We start from the raw sequence: 22430 nt of genomic DNA on the forward strand, positions 1-22430 counted from the left end.
ATGTAGTTGTCACAAGAAACTAACAATATTGAAAAAGCTATACTTCATATACTAGAATGTTTCGTTTTCTTCTATAATTGAAAAAATCAACCATCGTTGTGTACTATGCAAAATAGGGTATTAGGTGCCCCAAAACTCAAGGAATGTTAGCTTTATGTTACAATATGCGACATAGAAAATCAGAAATGCATTTGGATATCATGAAATCCACCAAAAAAAATCATAGAAGAGCTAAAATTGGCTAAAAAACAGGATTTGACAATTTTTGTAATTTGGTCATAACTTACAACTTTAATATTTATTTCTCCCTAGAAGCATTAGGACATGTTGAGGACTACTAAAGATAGTTCTCTAGCATTATAGACCTCACAAACATGAATTCTAGAGTGGTATAATTGCAAAAAGTTTAAAAAAGCCAAAAACTGGACCCGTTTTTTCACACAGTTTAGGTTGTGAAATGTTGTGCAAGGACAATGTTAAAGATGGAATTGATATTCCAAAAAAATGTCGAGTTTTTTTCAGCTCATGAGACAACTTTCTAGATAGATAACACCTCAAAATCCATTTTGAAACTCTTGACATAATTCAAGAAAAATGGTCAATTAACAGGACATAAAAGTGTCCCAGGACATAAAAGTGTCCCATTACCAACCTAGTGTTAAGCTTGACTTTGAGTAGGAAGGCTAGGGATTGGAATAGGATCTTAAGGATGGAAGAGAAAATGATTTACCCTACTCTTTGAAGATTGTTCCTAAAGGAATATATACGAGAAGGTGTGCTTTGGGGTGTAGCATCTCACCTACAAAAGGCCAAACGTGAGAAAGACTAGTCAGTGAGAGACTTTATCAGTCTTCTAAAGCACTTAAACTCTCTTTGTCCTGTAAATGAACGTTCCAACAATAACCAATTTCTTGATAGATTCCTCCGAGGATTGCAACATGAAAATATCTATAATGGCCTAGTCATTAGAGGTATTACTACTTGGGAGGCATTCACTACCAAAGCAATCCAATTTGTAAAGTGTGATCTTTGTCCTAGAATATGAGTCAAGGAGTGAAGAGAAGGAATTATCTCACATGCAATGGTGCAAGGTTGTAGAGCTACTTAAAGCTCATTTGATGAATGAGTAAATACACATCTATTTTGCAACACATCTCCCTTGTTTATGGTGATCTTGTGATGGCTTAGCAAATACTCAAGATCGTGTTTATGAGTCCAAGTTAATTGATCTTGGAACCTAATTCACTTGAATGATAATCTAGCCAACACACACTCACTTGTGTGCACGATGTTTATCTTTCATCCACCCTAACTAGCACAATCCCATTCCCATCAAGTGCTATCAGAGCACCAGGCTATGCTCGTTAGGTTTGTTATTATGCATTTTTTTTAGTGATTATCATTTCATTAGAGTGATTAATATTTATTAATCCTTCTAATTGTTGTTTGATTACCAAGCTTCGGGCATGTCCTTGAATTAAGTCCTTGGGCCACTAACCTTCTTGATAATCAACAAAGATTAGTGCTTTTACTTAAATATGTAATTGCATTATTGCATTAGACCTATTCCCACTCATTTTGCATCAATAAGTTGCTCCTCACTTGAACAAAATTGCATTGATCCATTGGTATGTATGCATAGCGTTTCCCAAGAGCTTTCATTTGAGCCCGTCTACACACATCTTGGACTAAGCATTACAAGTTAACGGTATAATTAAAATCAAGCTTTGAAGCTGAGATATCTGCTCTTCTTGCAAGTATCTAGGAAGATTTGTGTGTCTGTTTGAGAGCAATCAATGCTCAAGACACTTTTGGTGGAGGTGAACATTTAAAGGATTTCAAAAACCTCAAAAGCATGTGAAAGTACACCTTTTTTAAAGGCATCTTGACTTTGTAGAAGGGGGTAAGCATCAAAGACAAGCACATGCTCTTAACCTACCTCTCAGAGCCCTACATTCAGTTCCGCTTACAAACCTCGTTCTGACACATGCACGCGAATGGATCACTTTTAGAAAGCCTCCTTCATGCTCCTCGCTACTTATGGCTTGCAACTTGTAACCAGTTGTTCCATTACTCTTGGCCTCAGCTCGTCATCACCCGTGCTCAGCAACAGATCTCCATGACCTAGTTCCTACAGTCCAGCTCAGCACCATCTCGTCCAGCATCGCCTCCAAGTCACACTGCCAAATTTTCTCCCCTTGCAAGTGGATAACCACCACAGGGCAAAAAAAAAAGGAAGCAAAACCAGCAGCCTTTTTCAGCCATAGCTAATCCTTGCAGGCGAGCAAGATTCACCAGCGACTACAGAAGGGGAGCCCGACTACTCACGACACCTCCTTATCTTTGTGTGCCATGTAGCGCTATCATCTCTCTATAGTGCAGGGCTCAAGGGCACCTCATTTTCCCAAGCCGCCCTCGGGCCTCGGGTCTAAGCACTCATTCCAAGGTGACTACATCAAGCCACCATATCAAGCCACCATCAACCTCAATATCGACAACATTGCCCTCGACAATCACATCAAATTTTTCTCCCTTTTTTAATGTTAAAAGATAATATATATTAAAAAACACAATTTACTAAAGCACCAGTTCCCGCTTTCCAAAGGGACTCCTTCACTTGGTTCTTGGCTCCGCCCAGCAAGCAGGGGTTTGAAAGTTCCTTAATTGCCAAGCCTATCATCACATGCCTCTTTCTTTTTCATGAGGGTGCAAGTCAAAAAGGGTTTAGAGAGTGCTAGTGCGGTTGTATGCTTGTAATCCCTTTGTAGTGCATACCATGCAACTAGTTGATAGAGTAATTATTGCAAAGCACAAAATCGAGTCAAAAAATGCAAATCCAACAAACTGTGTGGCTCCAACGGAGAAAGGTCGGGCATTGATCGACTAAGGGAGGATGACCAAAGGGAAATTGGCAGCAATAGCATTTGCATCCGTGTTAGTAGGTTTTTTTTTTTCATTGTGGTTTTCAGCATTGCACTTCTTTTTTCAATAAAGCCAAATTGCACAACAAAAGGGGAAAAGAAGCACTTGTTCGAGGGGAGGATACAAAGACAAAGACCATGAAGTAGTTGAAGACAAAGCATTGAAGAAGACGAAGGTGCTCTTGGATTAGAGCGAAGTATACATTTCTAGGAATTTTGCTCTTGGATTAGAGCATTGTTTTTTGGCTCCTGGATTGGAGTGTTATGATGTTTGTCTCCTGGATTGGGGATGGTATCCTCGATTGGCGATGGTCTCCTGGACTGGAGATGTTCTTTTGCTCCTGGATTGGATTGTGCCAGTGATGTCAGTTTCTTCCTAGTCCAAACCTCAAGGGGAGGATTGTAAAGTGTGAGCTTTGTCCTAGAATATGAGTCAAGGAGTGAAGAGAAGGAATTATCCCAGATGCAGTGCTGCAAGTTTGTAGAGCTACTTAAAGCTCATTTCATGAATAAATAAAAACAAATCTATTTTGGAACACATCTCCCTTGTTTATATGGTGAGCTTGTGATGGCTTAGCAAATACTCAAGATCGTGTTTATGAGTCCAAGTCAATTGATCTCGAAACCTAATTTGGTTGAGTGATAATCTAGCCAACACACACTCACTTGTGTGCATGATTTTTATCTTTCATGCACCCTAGCTAGCACAATCCCATTCCCATCACAATTGGACAAAAAATTTCATGATTACAGGTGAAAGAGTGTCCTTTGAGCCAAATTCTAGTAGCTCGCAAGCATCGGGGCATGAGCCAATGACCATAAAACCTATTGTTAAAGAGCCAAAGATATCTGAGATGACGTTAGCATATCTCACCAAGGCCATTCAAGAAATTCTTAGAGATAATCATGCTCCACAAAACAATCATATGTATCCAAGAAGGGAACAACAATGATGTCGCTTTGGTCCACATAGCACTAGTGAGAATGCCCTACACTTAGAGTAAAATTCAATGGAAATTGCAATGCATGTGGTAGGTATGGTCACCAAGCTAAGTGTTGTATAATTCTCAAAGTGTGATGGCGAATAGACCGCCCTTGGCCTGGACGGATTCACCCGAGTTCTTGCCTTGATGCATGTCCCACCTATTGAACAACTATCACAACACATGGTTCCTAGAGCCCAAAATGTTGCTCAAGCTACATCGCTACCACCTCCAGTGCTAGGACTACAGCCCCCGCACCCAAGAGTCACCCTTATGAATCATATGGGTTGTGAGCCATCTAGTGCTTGTTTGGAAGAAAGGCTGTGAGGAAGATATAGACCATAATATTGCCTATGGGATGGATACACTTGAGGAGTGTCCACAATACTACATGGAGGACTACTGGGGACAAGTCAAACCTATTTATGAAGTAGCTTCTCTTGCAGTAAGAGGCCAAAATATCAATCTCACTACCAAGAGACCACCTCTTCAATGCTATGAGTGTGGGGTCCGCATCATGTAGTTGAGTTTCCTATTAGACTACAAAAGAATGTCACACTAGTGCATACCAATCAAGGGAGCACATCTACAATGCCAATACTCATGTGTATTCGATGTGGCATAGACCATTGGATTGCCCAATGTCCTAATAATCCAAATGCACCAAGGATCACGCCATTGAACTTAATTGAGATTATTAAGGTGCCATCACAAAGTACACCAGTGGTACCAGTAAATGTACTCACACGATTGATGCTCCAAAATTATATTCTTGAAGAAAGAGACGTGGCATCAGTCGCCCAATCCAAGAAGAAGAAGAAAACATGAAGGAAGAGATTACAAAAGGTAGCAAAGTTAAACCCCAGTTCAAAAGACTAACATAGGGACTGGTGACGACCCCGCGATATGAATGACGTTGAAAATGATTCTGATTCAGATGAGACCATGGAGACTAAAACGGCCACCATTAGAAAAAAAAACAAGGAGGTTCACTTGAGGGGGACGAACTGCCACAACTTGTACCTTTAAATATGATAGGAGCAATGTATATACATTCTGATGACCTACAAGATGAAGTCTTGACTAACATTAGAACCAGTAGCGTCTCAGAAGACTATAGCCTACACAATTCGAAGTCGAAATCATTAGTTGAAATTGACTCTGAGGAAGAAGAATCTGAGTTAAATATTGGTGTAAATATGGGAACAAACCATTCAAGGCCCAGTGGTACCCTAGATGACAATCTACCCTGGAGAGGAGAAGACACAAGTAGTGATTTATCTAGCAACTCTACACTAGAGACCACCGACTATAATCAAAAATTAGACAAGAGGAGTAAGCAATATAAGAGGCGACGATATCAAGCAAGTAATGTGCTAGGATAAATGAAAAGAAATCTACCGCAGAATAGCTCATTTATATGGGGGCATGTGATGCTCATCGGAAGTTGGTAGATAATTGGGGTGAATACCTTCAAAGCGTCATGTGGTGTAGCCCACAACCCATTGACATTTCATAGTTAGAGGCCACAAAGAAGCCAAAGTTGAGATGTTCTATAAGGAGACGCCAAAACCAAGAGTTAGCTCGACAACTAAGGGAAGCGAAAGCAAAATCACAGTCCACAACACAACAAGACCCCACGGATTTACACCCTCCACCTGATCATTTCAAATCCTACACCACAGAGGAGCATAAGGTTGTGTATACAACACTCCAACAAAGACCCTACCTAATGAATCCTAAGTATGCGAAGATAATTCAGGAAGAACTCGAAAAGCTTATAAAATATGGATTCATATACCCTATTGAGCACTCAGAATGGGTGTCTCCAATAGTTATTGTGCCAAAAAAGAGTGGGAAACTCAGAGTGTGTGGAGATCTCAAGAAAGTTAATACTACCACTAGGAGAGACCACTACCCCTTGCTATATTCGGAACATGTACTTGAGAAAGTTGCAGGAAAGGAATCTTATAGCTTTTTAGATGGGTACTCTGGTCACAATCGAATCACGATTGTGCTAAATGACCAAGGTAAAACCACTTTTATGACTAAATTCAAAGTGTTCGCATTTTGTGTTATGCCTTTTGGCTTAACCAATGCCCCTGCTATATTCCAAAGATTAATAAATACTAATTTTAGAGAATATTAAGGGAGTTTTGCGAAGCTTTCTTAGATTATCTTTGTGTTTATTCTTCGTGGAAAGAACGTCTATCATGTTTACGAGAAGTGTTTGAAAGGTGCAGATTGTATCACATCTCATTAAACCCTTTCAAATGCCAACTTTGGGTTAGACATGGAGTTCTTTTAGGACATATAGTGTCCAAGAATGGGATCTCCAAAGATGAGAGAAAAATTAAAACCATTTCCAATTTGCCACCACCTACAAATTGTAAAGGAGTTCAAAGGTTCATGGGCCATATTGGTTATTATCGACGGTTTATTTTAAACTTTGTCGAGATAGATTGCCCATTGTACAAGCTTCTTATTGAGTTTCACTGGACCGCAGAGTGTAACCATGCTTATAAGTTATTAAAAAGAGCCTTGAAAAGTTTCCCAATCCTAAGAGTGCCCGATTGAAATGTAATTTTTCATATGCATATCGATGCATCGAACTTTGCTATTGAGTGTGTTTTAGCTCAACCAGGAGAACATAAATTGGACTATCCCATTATCTTTGCAAGTCGCCAACTAAATGATGCTGAAAGGAACTACACCACTACCAAGCGGGAAGGTTTAGCAATGATTTATGCACTAAAGAAATTTCATTATTACCTTCTTGCCAACAAGTTTTTTTTTTACGTGGATCATCAAGAGTTGATGTTTTTAGTAAACAAACCATGTTCCACGGAAAGAATTACATGATGTTTATTGATTCTTCTTGAGTTTGATTTTATCGTTGTGGTGAGACCGGTAAAAGGCATGTCATGGCTGATCATTTGTCTCGCATACCCAATGATAAAGTCCCTACTGGAATTGATGATGAATTACCCGATACTTTTCTATTCCTAGTTGAGACCATGCCTGAATGGAGTGAGAAGATTGTAAAATTTTTAATTAATGGGTTTCCACCTAAGGAGCTTTGTAAAGATATAGCTCAAAAGCTACTAAAGGAATGTGAACCTTATTCTCTAATTGCATGTACTCTCTACAAGCTAGGAAAGGACGATATTCTTAAACGTTGTGCTTGTGAAGATGAGTATTTGTACATACTACAAGAAGCACACAGACATAGCCGGAGGACATTTTTCAGAAGGACTAACTGTTATGAAGGTGTTGCAATCAAGCTATCCTTATTCAAAGATGCATCACTTTTTGCAAAAGGATGTGATGAATGTCAACATTACAAGACCACACAATGGAAGGATCGGATGTCCTTAGATCCTATTAAAGTGACCCAACCCTTTGAAAAATGGGGTTTAGACTTTGTAGGCCCAATTAGTCCAGCAACCCATAACACTCAATCCCGATATATTATTGTTGCGACTGACTATGTGACAAAGTGGACAGACGCTAAGGCGACATGCAAGGCTAATGTAAGGTCAACCGCTAAGGTTATCTTTGAAAAACGTTATTACACGCTTTGGTTGTCCCTTTGAAATTATGAGTGACAATGGCACTCATTTTATAAATGAAGTGATAAAGGAACTCACGACAAGCTTCATAATATCCCACCATAAGTCGACACCTTATTATCCACAAACCAATGGCCAAGCTAAAAGTACTAACAAGACTTTAATTCTATCTTGACAAAGACAGTAGAGGCTCATTGCACAGATTGGGATTTAATGCTGACATCAGCTCTATGGGCTTATCGTACTGCTTACGAAGTGGCTATTAATTGTACACCATTCAAGATGGTATATGTCCAAGAAGCAGTTATACCATGGGAGTTTGTCATTCCTAGTCTTTGAGTATCTTCACAAGAAGGTTGGGATGGTAACCCTTTAGTTGAGCATTTATATATCCTTGAGCGGTTAGATGAAGAGAGGCAATTAGATATACAAAATGCACTTGTGGAGAAAGATACTCGAAATAAATGGTTTGATCAACATTTAAAGAACAAGGATATCAAAGTTGGGGATAAAGTTCTTATGTATGGAGTGTGTAACGAGAAGAAAAAGTAAAATATGCGAGAAAAAGACCATATAGAGTATGCCAAATCACCCCACAAGCTATCATTCGTGTGGAAACTCTTGATGGAGTAGAAACCATTGGATTCTTTAATGGGAATAAATTTAAAAGATACTATGATCCTTTAGGCCAAGAGGAGATACATGACATTCATCAGAAGAAGGCAGCCAAGGCACAAGCGGAATTGAAAAAGATACAAGCTCAAGCCAAGGCTCGGGAGCGACAACAACGTATTGGGCACCAACGAGAGGCCAAACTTGGAGTTACACATACATTTCAAATTGAATTAGAGGATTGTATATTGTGACCCACCTCCACGATACCCCGTTGAGTTAAATAGAACCTATGAAAAAGTGTTATATAACCCTTTATTAGACAGAGAAGCTAAACATAATCTGTTAACATATGGAGTGTGGTGGCCGTAGTTAAGAAATCCATCTTCATTTAAGAGTACCATCCTAGTCAAGGGTATTAACAAGAAGAAAACTATTGTCTTTGGAATCTTACACACTTCTGTCAGTTATGACAACGGGACCGAGGCTCAAAGCTTTTTGGTCATGTCTGCGAGTGCTATGGAAGGCAACATAAACGTGGGACATAAGTGGATGTCTGCAATCTAGTGTACTATTGATTGGGGAACTGGGAGTATCAAGACACAGAAACAATCTTAGCCCTGTCACTCAAGTGATAGTCCCTGAGTTATCACCTCCTAACGGAACACAGAATAAAACATTGCATATCCAAGAGGTTGAATATTTGTCCCTATAGCACAACCCTATAGAGCTTTAACTTCCATAGCTGAAACAAAGAATGAGACAGCCAAGACTCAGCGTGCTTTGTCATTGAAAACATACAAATGGGTCCCTAAAGCTTCGTTAACAACCACTTTCAATGCTCAATCTGGTTCAAAACAGAAGCCTCGTAAGAGACGCCCCACTCACCCCATGAAATGTAAGAAAACGTTACGTTGGATTCTTAAGAGACTATTAGAAGTCCAAAGCTACTATGTTGGGAATGATCAAACCTGGGTACCTAAACGTAAATTGTGTCATGCCATGTCACCTATAGACCCATGTGAGTCAAATCTTCTAGCTATGGAGCCGATTGAAGATTACGAAAAGAGAAAGATCACAAAATACGGCATACCTGTTCCAGAGCTAATTTGGATACGAAAGTGAGCACAATTTGTATCACTTAGCTCAGGAATAGGGAAGTCAAATGAAACTTCATGTAGTTCATCCACAAAAATACAAGTTTGTACACAACCTCCACCTACCACTATAAATATCCAGAAAAACAAGAAAGAATTAGCACCTCCCATTGAAAATTCACCACCTAAAGCAACGTTACAAGTATGATCATGGGAGAGTACATTACCACCCTTGCAACTTGATGAAGCGCCTAGGGTGACGGAAAGCTATTGGTCAAAGTCTTCACCCATTACAACTTGGAGCAAGTGATTTCAAAGGGTGACGACATCTTTCTAGAAGGTATGATCTACCCAAGGAAGGGGAGGGAAGTGCTAGTGAAATCCATCATTCGCTTGCTTCTCTCTTAACCTTCCTCCCTCCCTGACCTCTTAACCTCTTAATCTTAGGAAATCTATATATATAACCCTACACTGAAACCCCAAAAAAAAAAAGAGCAAGAGCTTGGGACCAAAAAAATCTGGTCCATAACCGAAAACTCTTAATGACACTTCATGTACAATGACACGGCCCTTATCATATTTGCAAACTAGCCAGAATCTATTTGTATGTACAGATATGGCTAGTACGCTAGAGTCATTCACTCCTACCTTAGGTGAGAGGTACCCTCTTTACTTTTCTCAAGTGTTTCACATGGTCTACCTTGTGCTTACCTCTGAATGGGATTTGGTAGATACACTAGCGGGTGAGAAAAATTTTACAAAATTAGAATGGCTGATACGTCTCTTGACCACGACTAATCCCTACTCAGTAGAGAACGTCACTCCGATTGCACAAGCTTATCCTTTTGAGCAAGATGAATATCCACGCCTAATGACCTTCTTAGTGAACCTTTGTGCATTTGATGATGAGAAATATTTACATGATTTCACGGATGGGACACATGGTTTCACTGAGGATGACTTTGTTTATCTTGACGATGATGAGGATAGAGGTCTAGACTTAGAACTACCAACTCATCTATATAATATCCTATTTCCTTGACCCTATAGGGGGGTGCAAATAAATAGATTAAGGATATTTATGTTGTTTTTATTTTGTTCAATAAGGGTTGGTACCTTTTCCCATTGATGTGTACCTAGAAGTATTTCCTAGTGTTTTCTAGTGTGTAGAGGAACGCATTGCAGTAGCTGGGCTTTTGAACATCAGGCAATCTTTTTCCATCCCACTCATCAAATGGAGCACGATGGCCATTACAAACAGGTGTTTCTTGTCCATTATCGTTGCTTGTTATCTTATTTATTATCCATTTTTGTCTGCTTTTATCGTGATTGGTACCAAAATGTTCAACACATTTACTTAGTATTAGACATTAGATTCAATATGATTTTATGTCATAATCTATTGTTAGGTTTAATAATCAATAAGTGTAGCTAAGCTAGTTTGACCAAGGTAGGGCGTTGGAGATCTTTAAGACCATAAGAGATACCTTCCTAATTTTCAATGGTTACCTTAAGCTCTTAATCTGATATTATGAAGCAGGGTGTGCAGGGTGTCAGTGCTTTCTTGTGAGCTTAATTCCTCCTAACCTTTAGCTTAAGTATTATAATGGGAGTTTGACTATTGTGATGAGCTTGGGAAGTGTAAGAATGTCAAAATGATCCCCCAAAGTTACAAAATGAAAATGCAATGAAAGAAAAACAACCAAAAAAACAAAACAAAAGTGCCAACAATATAAAACCTTAAGCAGAAGAAAAATCCAGGTTTGATTTGGTACTTCACTCACATGTATTGCTTATTGTACTAGAGCCCTAGAGGTTCTCAGTGTAGGTGCTTTTCCTTGAGAAGCACAAATCCCCAAGCATGCAAAATAAGCACACACGTCAAATGACTTTGAATCAATGTGAACAAAAGAGAGCCCAAAAGATCAATTAAGGCTCTATGTGAAAACAAAGCATCTATCATAAACACTTTGGGGGGTCAAACAAAGAAAACCATCGATTTCATGTGCGATTTTCAACTAGACATTCTTCTAGGTATATCCTCTAGTGAGTCCTGAGACATGAAACACGCTACTTTCACGATTAAACAACTTAATTGACCATAGAGAATCGAGAACACGTCCATGGGCCACTACTCTCATCAAGATGTTTAACTACTACGAGACCCATCCGGATGGACCCACCAAGTTCTTACTTTCGAACACACCTTCCTGATGTAAATACCAAGGTCCGAATTTACATCAGAAAGGGGGGCGTGTTAACTTTGGTCATCCACATTATTATTGAGCTATGGGCCAGGCTTGTTAGCTCCACATGTGTATTCAGGGGTGTGATCGCCGATGATAGACGCACGCCACATTTAGTATAGAGAGAGAGAGAGAGAGAGAAAGAATACTAACTGTCGGCCAAGTGTGGGCGTCCAACTGTGGTTGAGACAACTCACATAAGGGCTTGTAACGTTTGATCTCCTTCTCTGCAATGTGGACTCTTGTTGTGTGTGAGTGTTTGAGAGCGTGTGTATGTGAGCGAGGGTGAGCGAGCGACCTTACGACGACGACGAAGCGATTGAGCAACAACGACGACGGGCTCCCTCTTCACGGCGACGCAAGATTCGTGCTATGATAGAAAGACAGAGGTGAGTGACACACCGTTTGCGTTCGTGAGATTCCCCGCACACGGCCCACACACGGATTGTGTGTTTCCACGCTTAGTGGCTCATATACAGCGCACATCAAGTCCCCTACGATACGACACGAAGCATGCACGACCCTCTCTTAGCTATCTTTCCAAAACACATACAGAACGCATGCCAAGGCTAAGTAAGAGGAAGAGCTTCCCTCACCTTTATTTATAGTAGCACATGGAGATCATGCCAACGAATTTGTGAACAGAGTATCCTCCATACGTCGCTTACAAGATCCGTTCAAGGACCAAGATAGTCAACTACACATACCAAGTATTAGGGGTAAATGACAGAGGCACGTGAAGGAAAGACAAAGAGAAAGACATATGAAATACCATATTGCGGCACGAATCAGCAAATGGGAGCCCCATGCTTGAAGAGCATGCAGATTACACCACCTACAAGAGGCTAAGCTGATGGTGTAGGGGAGAGGGAAAGAGGGGGAAAGGGGATTCAGCTACTATAAGGACGAGTCAAGCGGTTCATCACCCAACCCACTCGACTGGACAGCCATCACCCGACCATGATAGGGTCATCAACTCTCTAAAAAATGATTTAATGTTTGTGTGTGTGTGTGTGTGTGTGTGTGTGTGTGTGTGTGTGTGTGTGTGTGTGTGTGTGTGTGTGTGTGTGTGTGTGTGCGTGCGCACGCGTGTGTGCGTGCGTGTGTGTGTGTGTGTAGCTGTTAAATCTTAGATAATAAGACATAATTGAATTTTTACATTCAAAAGACAGTTGGCAATGGAATCAAGGAATAGATATACACAAAAACAACTCAGTATTAGAATCATTTAAGTACAATGTTTGTCGAAAAGAGATCCCCTTTCAGTATGCAGAAAGTAAAAGAACTTCCCAAGTCATCAGTGAGTGTTCAATCCAGAGTAAAGTAGCTTGCCAAAGTAAAAAAACCTTTTCCAAGATAAGATAGAGTCCTTACCTGCATCCATCCAAACAAGACAACAATTCAGTTAGCCTTGGATGTGTTTTACAGGTATCAATGGACCATACCAGTTGTTTTTATCCATGTCCATCTTTTTTTTAAAAATTAAACTTTAAACAAGCTTGGTCCACAGTAAGACCTTTGTGTTTATAAGTTTAATTCCCACTTCTAAATTAAGTGACAGATTTCCCTTCTAAACTAAGTGGTACATTCCCCCAAGAAATTTTTATGAGTTTATTTATCTGTTATATTAGTGAGGTATTTTTCAGTAAATAAGCAAAGATATTCCCTTCCTGATGCCATCTTATCTTTATAAGTCATAAACTAATAGCCAGCCAAGTGGTAGAGGCCTAGCTGGTCCAGAAAGAAAGGGGGGCAACCTGTGTATGTAAACGCCATAAAGCAATGTTGCAATTAGTGATAATGACCAGGTCATTCAAAGCATGTAACCGATCTAATTTCATCCTATGAAACAAACACATGGGCCCGAAAATAGTGGTACAACAGTTTAAACACACCTTCCCTATACAGAAAGTTTTTTCAGTGACACAAGCGTTAGACAACATGCCGTAAAATATTACCAGCATTAAATTAGTAGTAGGAATCCAACTTTATCCACGGTACGACCTTTCCAAAACCTTTGCTTGGTTTCATTACCAAGCCAAGACTACCATATACTTACCTTCAAGAAAAGCCAGCGAACTAATTCATCAACCGTAAGCTGTCCGAGAATGGTGGGTTTATACCCAGCCATATTGCCACATGTGAATGATGTCCAATTTACTCAGAATGAGAGTACACACAGTAGTACAAGATACCCGCCGGCGCCTAAGGGCCAAGAATAACCCTCTTTTTAATAAACAACAGTTAAGCCAAAAAAGAAGTCTTGCTCGGTTTCTTTACTCGGCCAAAAAACTGCCATATACTTACCATCAGAAGAACTAGCACAGAGAGCTATTTCACCAACCATAAGCAGCACAGAAAACGGACAGCGATATTACCAAGTGTCAATGATGTCCACTTTTTTTTCCATGTGAGTCTCCACAGTAAAACAAGGTGCCCAGCGCATCAGATGCTACTAAGACCAAGAAAACCCCTATATATCGAAAAACCCAGTTTACTGCCGAAAAACAAGTAATGTCAGCAGTCAGTAAAACGCTGTCATAGCTTTGAATCAAAGGTACATGGTCTCAAAGTAGTTCAAAGCCATGTTGTGCGCAGCTTCCTAAAAAATAGGAAGAACTCCTTTAAAATTCCCTTCGAATATCATCAAGCAGTAGATGCCAAGCAACCATATTCCATGCTAAGTAACATAATCCTAAAGACCAAAGTGTATAAGAACCACAGAAAACGAATGTTTGAACAGAACCAGTCAAGCAAAAAACCCACCATAATGTTTTAAAAAAACGTCTTTCCCTCCTGTGTTAGCAATACGGCAGAGTACTGCTTAAAAGAATCCCAATCAAAACCGGTCGCGAGATAAGTTAAGGCCAGAAAAAAACCTGAGATGTTTAAGTGGTGAGCTCCATAGCTCTATTCGTGAAGCAGGTAGTAAATTCTCTCAGACAAAAACACAACAAAAAACAACCACTGGCTAAGTGAGGGGCAAGGTGACCCTCACCTTGTTTATATAGAGGTTGGACTGCAAGTCCTCTGAGCGTGAATGATGAGTGAGGCGAGCCGCCCTGCTTTGTGATCGTGTGATATCATCAAGTGGTACATAGAAACCCTTGAAAGGGGAGATCCATAGCCAGGAAGAATAGGCCGCCTTCTCGGCGTAATGAGAACAGAGTGTTTACTCACGCTCGTCACTCCAGGGAAAACATTATACGCTTTTTTAGTCAAGGGCCGTGTCCCATAGCCTATATATGGCATATTGTAAGCAGTAAACAGTATCCCATCAAATGCGAGCAAGATCAATGTGTGTGTGTGTGTGTGTGTGTGTGTGTGTGTGTGGGGGGGGGGGGGGGGGGGGGGGGGGGGGGGGGGGGGGGGGGGGGGGGGGGGGGGGAATAATAAACAGAATATATATAGTACCGTAGTGTGTGTGTGTGTGTGTGTGTGTGTGTGTGTGTGTGTGTGTGTGTGTGTGTGTGTGTGTGTGTGTGTGTGTGTGTGTGTGTACCCGCCCTTTCCCAGGCGCCATACACAATAGGTCGCTAGTAGGCCCATTGTGTATGGGCCTACTACCTAATAAGAGAAATAAGGTTCTCTTTATTAAAATGTAATCCAAGCCATTTATGATGGGTGAGAGCCTGTATGATAGTATTACAGATCTGATTTCTATTAAACCCATTAAGGTAGTATTTTTTAATAAGCAAAAAAACCTCCTACCATGCAAGAGAAGGGTTAGAGGAAGAGTAGCAAATTAGGTGTAGTAGGCAGATACAAGAGCTAATAGCAGCCTTGTAGGGCCTATTGCTATTCTTTTTTATGAACTCTATGAGTGGTAGTTTTAGGAGATCTCTTTTCCACACAAACTTTAGATCATACCCACACCCAAATGGGGTATGAAGGATTATTGAGAGGTTAAGAAATTGGACGGACGTGCAGAAATCCCCATTGGGTGTGATGGTCTCATGGAGAGAGGTAGGTTCAATTTTCTGGCAGTGAGGGTAAATTAGACAAATTTCATTGGGGAAGTCCCTATTGTTGACACTCAGTAGGTCATCCATGTATCTATAAGTATGTTTGAACTGTGGAAGTTTACTCTTGTAAGTTTTCATGGTTTTGAGACACCACATGTATTCAAAGAAAGCAAGGTAAATATTACACATAAGTGGAGAGCAAGAAAAACCCATGGGGATGCCAAGGCATTGGTTAAAGCAAAGACCACCTGAAACTATAGTGTAGTTATTTAGCAACCAGGAGATGTAGGAGCAAAGTTTAGCTTCATCAAAGTGTAGGGAGTGCACGGAGTGAGATAGGTGAATCCACCTAGGTTTTTTGGAAAGAGAGATGTAAAAGAACTTCTTCTTTCTAGCATTGGAGAAAGCCAATTTAATTACCTTGGCAAGAACAACTTTAAGGCCAAAATCCCCATTAAGGGGAATGTTTTCGTAACATTGTGTAATGTCAGCGGTAAAGATGTGGAAGATATGTTGAGAAAAGTTAAGTGATACCTCCGTAGAGTTTTTAGTAAGCCAAAAGGGGTTATACTAGACATGTAAGAAGTCTTGGCAGATTTTCTGTTTAGTGGCACAAATAAGCTCAAATTCAGATAAAATAAGGTCAATGCAAAAAGTAATATCCTTGGTGATATCGATAAAGATACAATTGAAGGCATCAAATATCCACCTGAATTTATGCTTATGGATTTTATAAGTGGAAAAAAGCACTAGAAGCTTATTGTTCAGCACAGAATAGCCAGGCAGCCCTAAGTGATTAGCAATTTTATTGGAAATAGTTTGAGGTGTAGCATTAATATGACAGAAATCCTTACCAGATACATGAGCGGCTTTCCAAGCAAGGTATTTTCAAACAATAGTGGGACAGTTAGAGCTTTTGTCGAGCCCAACAACAAACCATTTATCAGAGATCTTTTGAAAATCAGGAGTTAGCTGTGAAGTAAGCCAAGAGTCATCAGATGATAGCCATTTATTAGGAAGTTGTGAAATATGAAGGAAGCATTCATTCACCACTTCCCTTAAGTCCGGTAGGACTGTCATCTCCAGTCGGAGAGCACTGACAAGGTCAGTGAGACAGCTAAGTATAGTTGATAAGGCAAGGTATGGGTTTTTGGGAAAGTTAGGTATATGATTGAGCCCTTTGGCCAAAAAAATTTGTATTTTAAACTTTTCAATAATACTAAGATCATAAGTGCAAACATGGTTACCAAAATCCTCAAAATTTCTACAAAAAGAGGTAAAAATTGATCACATGTACAATGAGGGACAGAATCCTGCCGAAGAAAGTCATTGTTATAGATCAAACTTTTTATGGGATGATGATATTTTCATCCTATGAGTATATTGTCGAGCAATTTGTGATTACCAAAAAATAGATCAAAGCACTCACAAAAAAGATTTTTTGGTTGAACCAATCGAGGCGTGCATTGTAAAAGAGACAGTGTAAGTAGATGAAACCATTTTCCGGATCCACTTTGTTGAGAGTTCTTCTTCCGCAAGGGTTTGTAGCAACCTGCAATATAACCAAAGATTAAAATTCAGGGAAGTTTCTTATGGGGGGAGATCTGTCTCTTCCTCTTGTAAAGCTACGAACTTTTCCTCGGTTAGAGGATGAGCTAGGTGTTAAGAAAGAATTGAAGGAGTTGGGGGTGATCAAAAAGTTAGTCCTTTTGAGAGTTGGGGAGTCATCCTCATCAATACATGGTTTAAGAAGACTAGTGATGAGCTTAACACCTTTAAAGTTAGCATAAGTAGTTAAGTAAATGTCAAATTCATCAGCTTTTAACTCTTTCAAGATATCAAGCATGAGCCCACGGAAGATGTTGAAGGCAATCTATGCGATTACAATCTGCTTAGCCTGGCACCTAGCCAAGAGAAAATGAGGGAAAGATAGTCCACAGGTTTCTCCGGGAAAAGTAAGTCCAAATGGTTGAGAATAAACCAGATTGTATGATCAAACCACATGATGTTGGATTCACAAGAGGCTTTAGGGTCAAGAAATCTGCGGGCACATTTCACATAAGGACAAAAGACGTTCCAGGTGGACTCAGTATAAAAATCAGGGTTACTCTTAGCGAATTCCATGTTTCCTTTGGTGTGAATGTACAGACCTATATTAGAGGGGCACTTGGAGTGGTCGATGAGATTGAGGTTGAATGGTGCTTTGATTAGCTCACCTTTATCCAAGAATTGCACTCCTTTCAAAATCTTGAGTCTGCAATCTTCCACAGTAGAGGCAGGGAGGTTGGCAAGATAAACCCAGGTTTCACTTAAAATAAGTGCTAAGAAAACTTTGTTGGGCAAGACCCAAAGCTGATGGTCAACCCCGAGGGATTCAATTTCAATTTGTCTTACGGGCAAGACAGGAAAAAATTTAGAGATTTTGGGCACCATCTCTAGGAGGTTTGAGTCATTGAGGGAGCAAAGATTACTCTGAAAATCCTTAACAGCTTCAAGGGCTGCACTATCTCGATAGAAGATTCCACCAAGTTGTAGAATAGAAGGAGTGGTTGGTGCACAGACAAAAGAGGGATTAAGCCCACATAACTTTCTAAGAAAGTTAGATAGTTCTGCACCAGAGGAGGAGAATAGAGCGATCTCTTGCTGATATTGCGAGGATAATAGAGGAAACTGGGCAATGTATTGGGAAATTAAATTTACTCCTTCCATGGAGTCTTTGTCCAAAGTTGCTAAAATCTTAACCCAATCATTAAAAGACAGCATATGTAAGACAGATAATTTTTTGACAGAGGTAAGAGCCGATTCATAAATTAGTTGCGAAGCATCCAAGCTGCTAATACATCTGAGAACAAGAGAAGTAGCCACTGAGAGGAGCTCCGAGGTCAGTTCCAATCCTTTGAGAAAGCAAGAGTCTGCAAAAACAGTGAGGTGAGGTTCACTTAAATTTGCTATAGTAGATAATACAATCTTTGGCCTTCCTAGAGAGGAAGGGTCTAGTTCTAATTGCCAAGGCATTCTTTGGTTTATGGTCCTTAAGGTAAAGCTTAATCTGTTCGAGAATCTTTGCATGATTTTCAGGGTTGTGATTAGTGCTCATGCGAGCTGTCTTTCTATAGGGGTAAGCAGTCCTGAAAAGGGAACAGTGTAAACATAAATAGAAGAAAAAACAATAAATTGTAATTATTTTCGGGCCTGCAAACCTTCAACCAACAAAGTCAAGGACTATAGTAGCCATGAGCAGGGATCCAGAAAAAGAATCTAAAAGGGACCACCTAACACCAGTCAACCAATCAAGGGATTACAGACTGTGGGTCCAACTTAGAACTCAATTTCGAAGAGAATTTCCAAAGCCAACATCCCGGTTTCTCTTGAAAGAAAAACCTTGTGTAAAGGATGTGTGTATAGCTGTTAAATATTAGATATAATTGAATTTTTACATTCGAAAGACAACTGGCAAATGGAATCAAGGAATAGATATGCACAAAAACAACTCAGTATTAAAATCATTTAAGTACAATGTTTGTCGGAAAGAGATCCCCTTTCAGTACGCAGAAAGTAAAAGAACTTCCGAAGTCATTAGTGAGTGTTCCATCCAGAATAAAGTAGCTTGCCAAAGTAAAAAAACCTTTTCCAAGATAAGATATAGTCCTTACCTGCATCCATCCAAACAAGACAACAATTCAGTTAGCCTTGGATGTGTTTTACAGGTATCAATGGACCATGTCGGTTGTTATCCATGTCCATCTTTATAAATAAAAAAAGTAAACCTTAAACAAGCTTGGACCACAGTAAGACCTTTGTGTTTACAAGTTTAATTACCACTTCTAATCTAAGTGACAGATTTCCCTTCTAAACTAAGTGGTACATTCTCCCAAGAAATTTTTATGAGTTTATTTATCTGTTATATTAGTGAGGTATTTTTTGGTAAATAAGTAAAGATATTCCCTTTCTGATGCCATCTTATCTTTATAAGTCATAAACTATTAGCTAGCCAAGTGGTAGAAGCCTAGCTGGTCCAAAAAGAAAGGGGGGCAACTTGTGTATGTAAACGCCATAAAGCAATGTTGCAATTAGTGATAATGACCAGGTCATTCAAAGCATATAACTGATCTAATTTCATCCTATGAAACGAACACATGGGCCCGAAAATAGTGGTACAACAGTTTAAACACACCTCCCCTATACAGAAGTTTTTTCCAGTGACACAAGCGGTAGACAACATGCCATAAAATATTACCAGCATTGAATTAGTAGTAGGAATCCAACTTTATCCACGGTACGACCTTTCCAAAACCTTTGCTTGGTTTCATTACCAAGCCAAGACTGCCATATACGTACCTTCAAAAAAAGCCAGCGAACCAATTCATCAACCATAAAGCTGCCCCAAAATGGTACCTAGCGCATCAGATGCTACTAAGACCAAGAAAACCCCTATATATCGAAAAACCCAGTTTATTGCCGGAAAAACAAGTAATGTCAGCAGTCAGTAAAACGTTGCCATAGCTTTGAATCAAAGGTACATGGTCTCAAAGTAGTTCAAAGCCATGTTGGGGGCAGCTTCCTAAAAAATAGGAAGAACTCCTTTAAAATTCCCTTTGAATATCATCAAGCAGTAGATGCCAAGCAACCATATTCCATGCTAAGTAACATAATCCTAAAGACCAAAGTGTATAAGAACCACAGAAAACGAATGTTTGAAAAGAACCAGTCAAGCAAAAAAACCACCATAATGTTCTAAAAAAACGTCTTTCCCTACTGTGATAGCAAAACGACAGAGTACTGCTTAAAAGAATCCCAATCAAAACCGGCCACGAGATAAGTTAAGGCCAGAAAAAAACCTGAGATGTTTGAGTGGTGAGCTCCATAGCTCTATTCGTGAAGCAGGTAGTAAATCCTCTCAGACAAAAACACAACAAAAAACAACCACTGGCTAAGTGAGGGGCAAGGTGCACCTCACCTTGTTTATATAGAGGTTGGACTGCCAATCCTCTGAGCGTGAATGATGAGTGAGGCGAGCCGCCTTGCTTTGTGATCGTGTGGTATCATCAAGCGGTACACAGAAACGCTTGAAAGGGGAGATCCATAGCCAAGAAGAATAGGCCGTCTTCTCGGCGTAATGAGAACAGAGTGTTTACTCACGCTCGTCACTCCAAGGAAAACATTATACGCTTTTTTAGTCAAGGGCCGTGTATATGGCATATTGTAAGCAGTAAACAATATCCCATTAAATGTCGGGCAACATCAAATGTCGGGCAAGATCAATGTGTGTGTGTGGGGCAGGGGAGGGGGGGAGTGGGGTGGAAAAGGTAAAAATATTAACCAGAATATCTCTAGTACCGTAATGTGTGTGTGTGTGTGTGTGTGTGTTTTGTGGGGGGGGGGGGGGGGGGTCCATAATGCCGCATACAACATAGCAGCAGTACTCCCTTCAGGTTGGCTCTTTAGGCACGCAATACCCTGCTACTATCCCCATTTATGGTCAAAACAATCCCAAGAGCCCGCTGACTATATTGTATGTCCATGCCGCCCTGTTCCCGCTGCTTGGCGCACTGTCAGATACTATTGTCATCATAGTTTAATATTTGGATCCAACTTCTATTGAGCATCCCTTGCTGGATCCAGAGCCACTTCTCGCTGAGCCTTATCGTTTCTTCACTTCAATGTCTCTCATGTAGCAAACCCCTCTTCGGCTCCAATTACTGTGCTGATCACCATACGGCCTAGCACTGGTGAACTCTTCCATCACCTGGATCTCACATGCTAGGTGCTGCCTCCACCCGCAAAGTTGTTTTGCCTACTGATCAGTATAGCCAGTGCTATTGTTACAACTCTATTATTGGCCAGATTTGTGCAACGCTACCATAATTTCCTTGCATCAATCCAATATACAAACATTGACATGGCTCACAAATTGCATGTCTAGCGCAGCCGATGTGCGTGTGCCACTGGTAACAGCTGCCCTAGCCCCATGTGACTCTTTGCCACTTGGGCTCGAAACAGCTCTAGTAGCTGCTGTCATGCCTATGCAACAACACCCTCTTCCTGCTGATCTGACATACCCTCACCTGCTACGGAGAGTGAACAGATTCCAAAAGGCTTTGCATGCATTTTGTGAGGTAAACATACATAGCCAATATCAGCTTTTGACTTCATGTCTACAAGCTCCTCGGTGTTCTACAATAGCCAAGAGGCTTGGCCCACCTCACTAGCCTCAATAAGCTGAGTGTCCGCATCTCCTAGGAGAGGGCCACCGACTTTAACATGTGCTCAGTGTTACTACCATAGCCACACGCCTTGCCCATTATTTTTTCCTTGGACTCAATAAATCCAATATACCCAGATGAATCCAGGATAACCCCAGATTCACCCTTGAAGGAAAGTGTAAGGTTTAGACCGAACCACCAGCTCCATCATGCATAGTATTGACTAAATACCACGACATCCCCACTAACGTCGTCAGTGCCCAATAGTGGGTGAAGAACCAGGTACTAACATATGCTCCCAAACACAACACACACCACACGCACACACATGAGCATACATCAACACACAGTTCAGCCTTATGGATCTCGCGGAGGGTTGCCTCATGGATCTGCCTTCACCTCTTTGGTTCCACGGCCCGTACTGCCACGGATGTGGGCCTGCATATTGTTCTCGTCTCCAATTTTCCATTGGCCAACCTCACCGTTCACAGAGTCCAACCTCTCCTTCAAGAATGTAACAGGCCCTCCTGCCACTGGACCCACCGCAAAACAGTTTATATCTGCAGCTACTGGGAAACCCCTAAGGGTGTGTCTCATGCTAGCTGAACCCCCTACTTGGATGCCACCTCATTTCTCACCTACCACAAATGAACACCACCATGATTCATCACCCCCAGGCCCCCACTCTCCTGTAGCTAATTAATTAACGCATCACCCACCATTCCCAGTCATCATTACTTCATCCATAACTTTCTAATGAGTACTACAGCACTCACCGATCAAATTTTCTATTAACTCCCTCGGCACACACGCACACTCGCAAGCCCAATG

The sequence above is a fragment of the Adiantum capillus-veneris genome, chromosome 15 (assembly GCF_014529385.1).
Source record: "Adiantum capillus-veneris isolate H3 chromosome 15, ASM1452938v2, whole genome shotgun sequence".
Lineage (NCBI taxonomy): Eukaryota > Viridiplantae > Streptophyta > Polypodiopsida > Polypodiales > Pteridaceae > Adiantum > Adiantum capillus-veneris.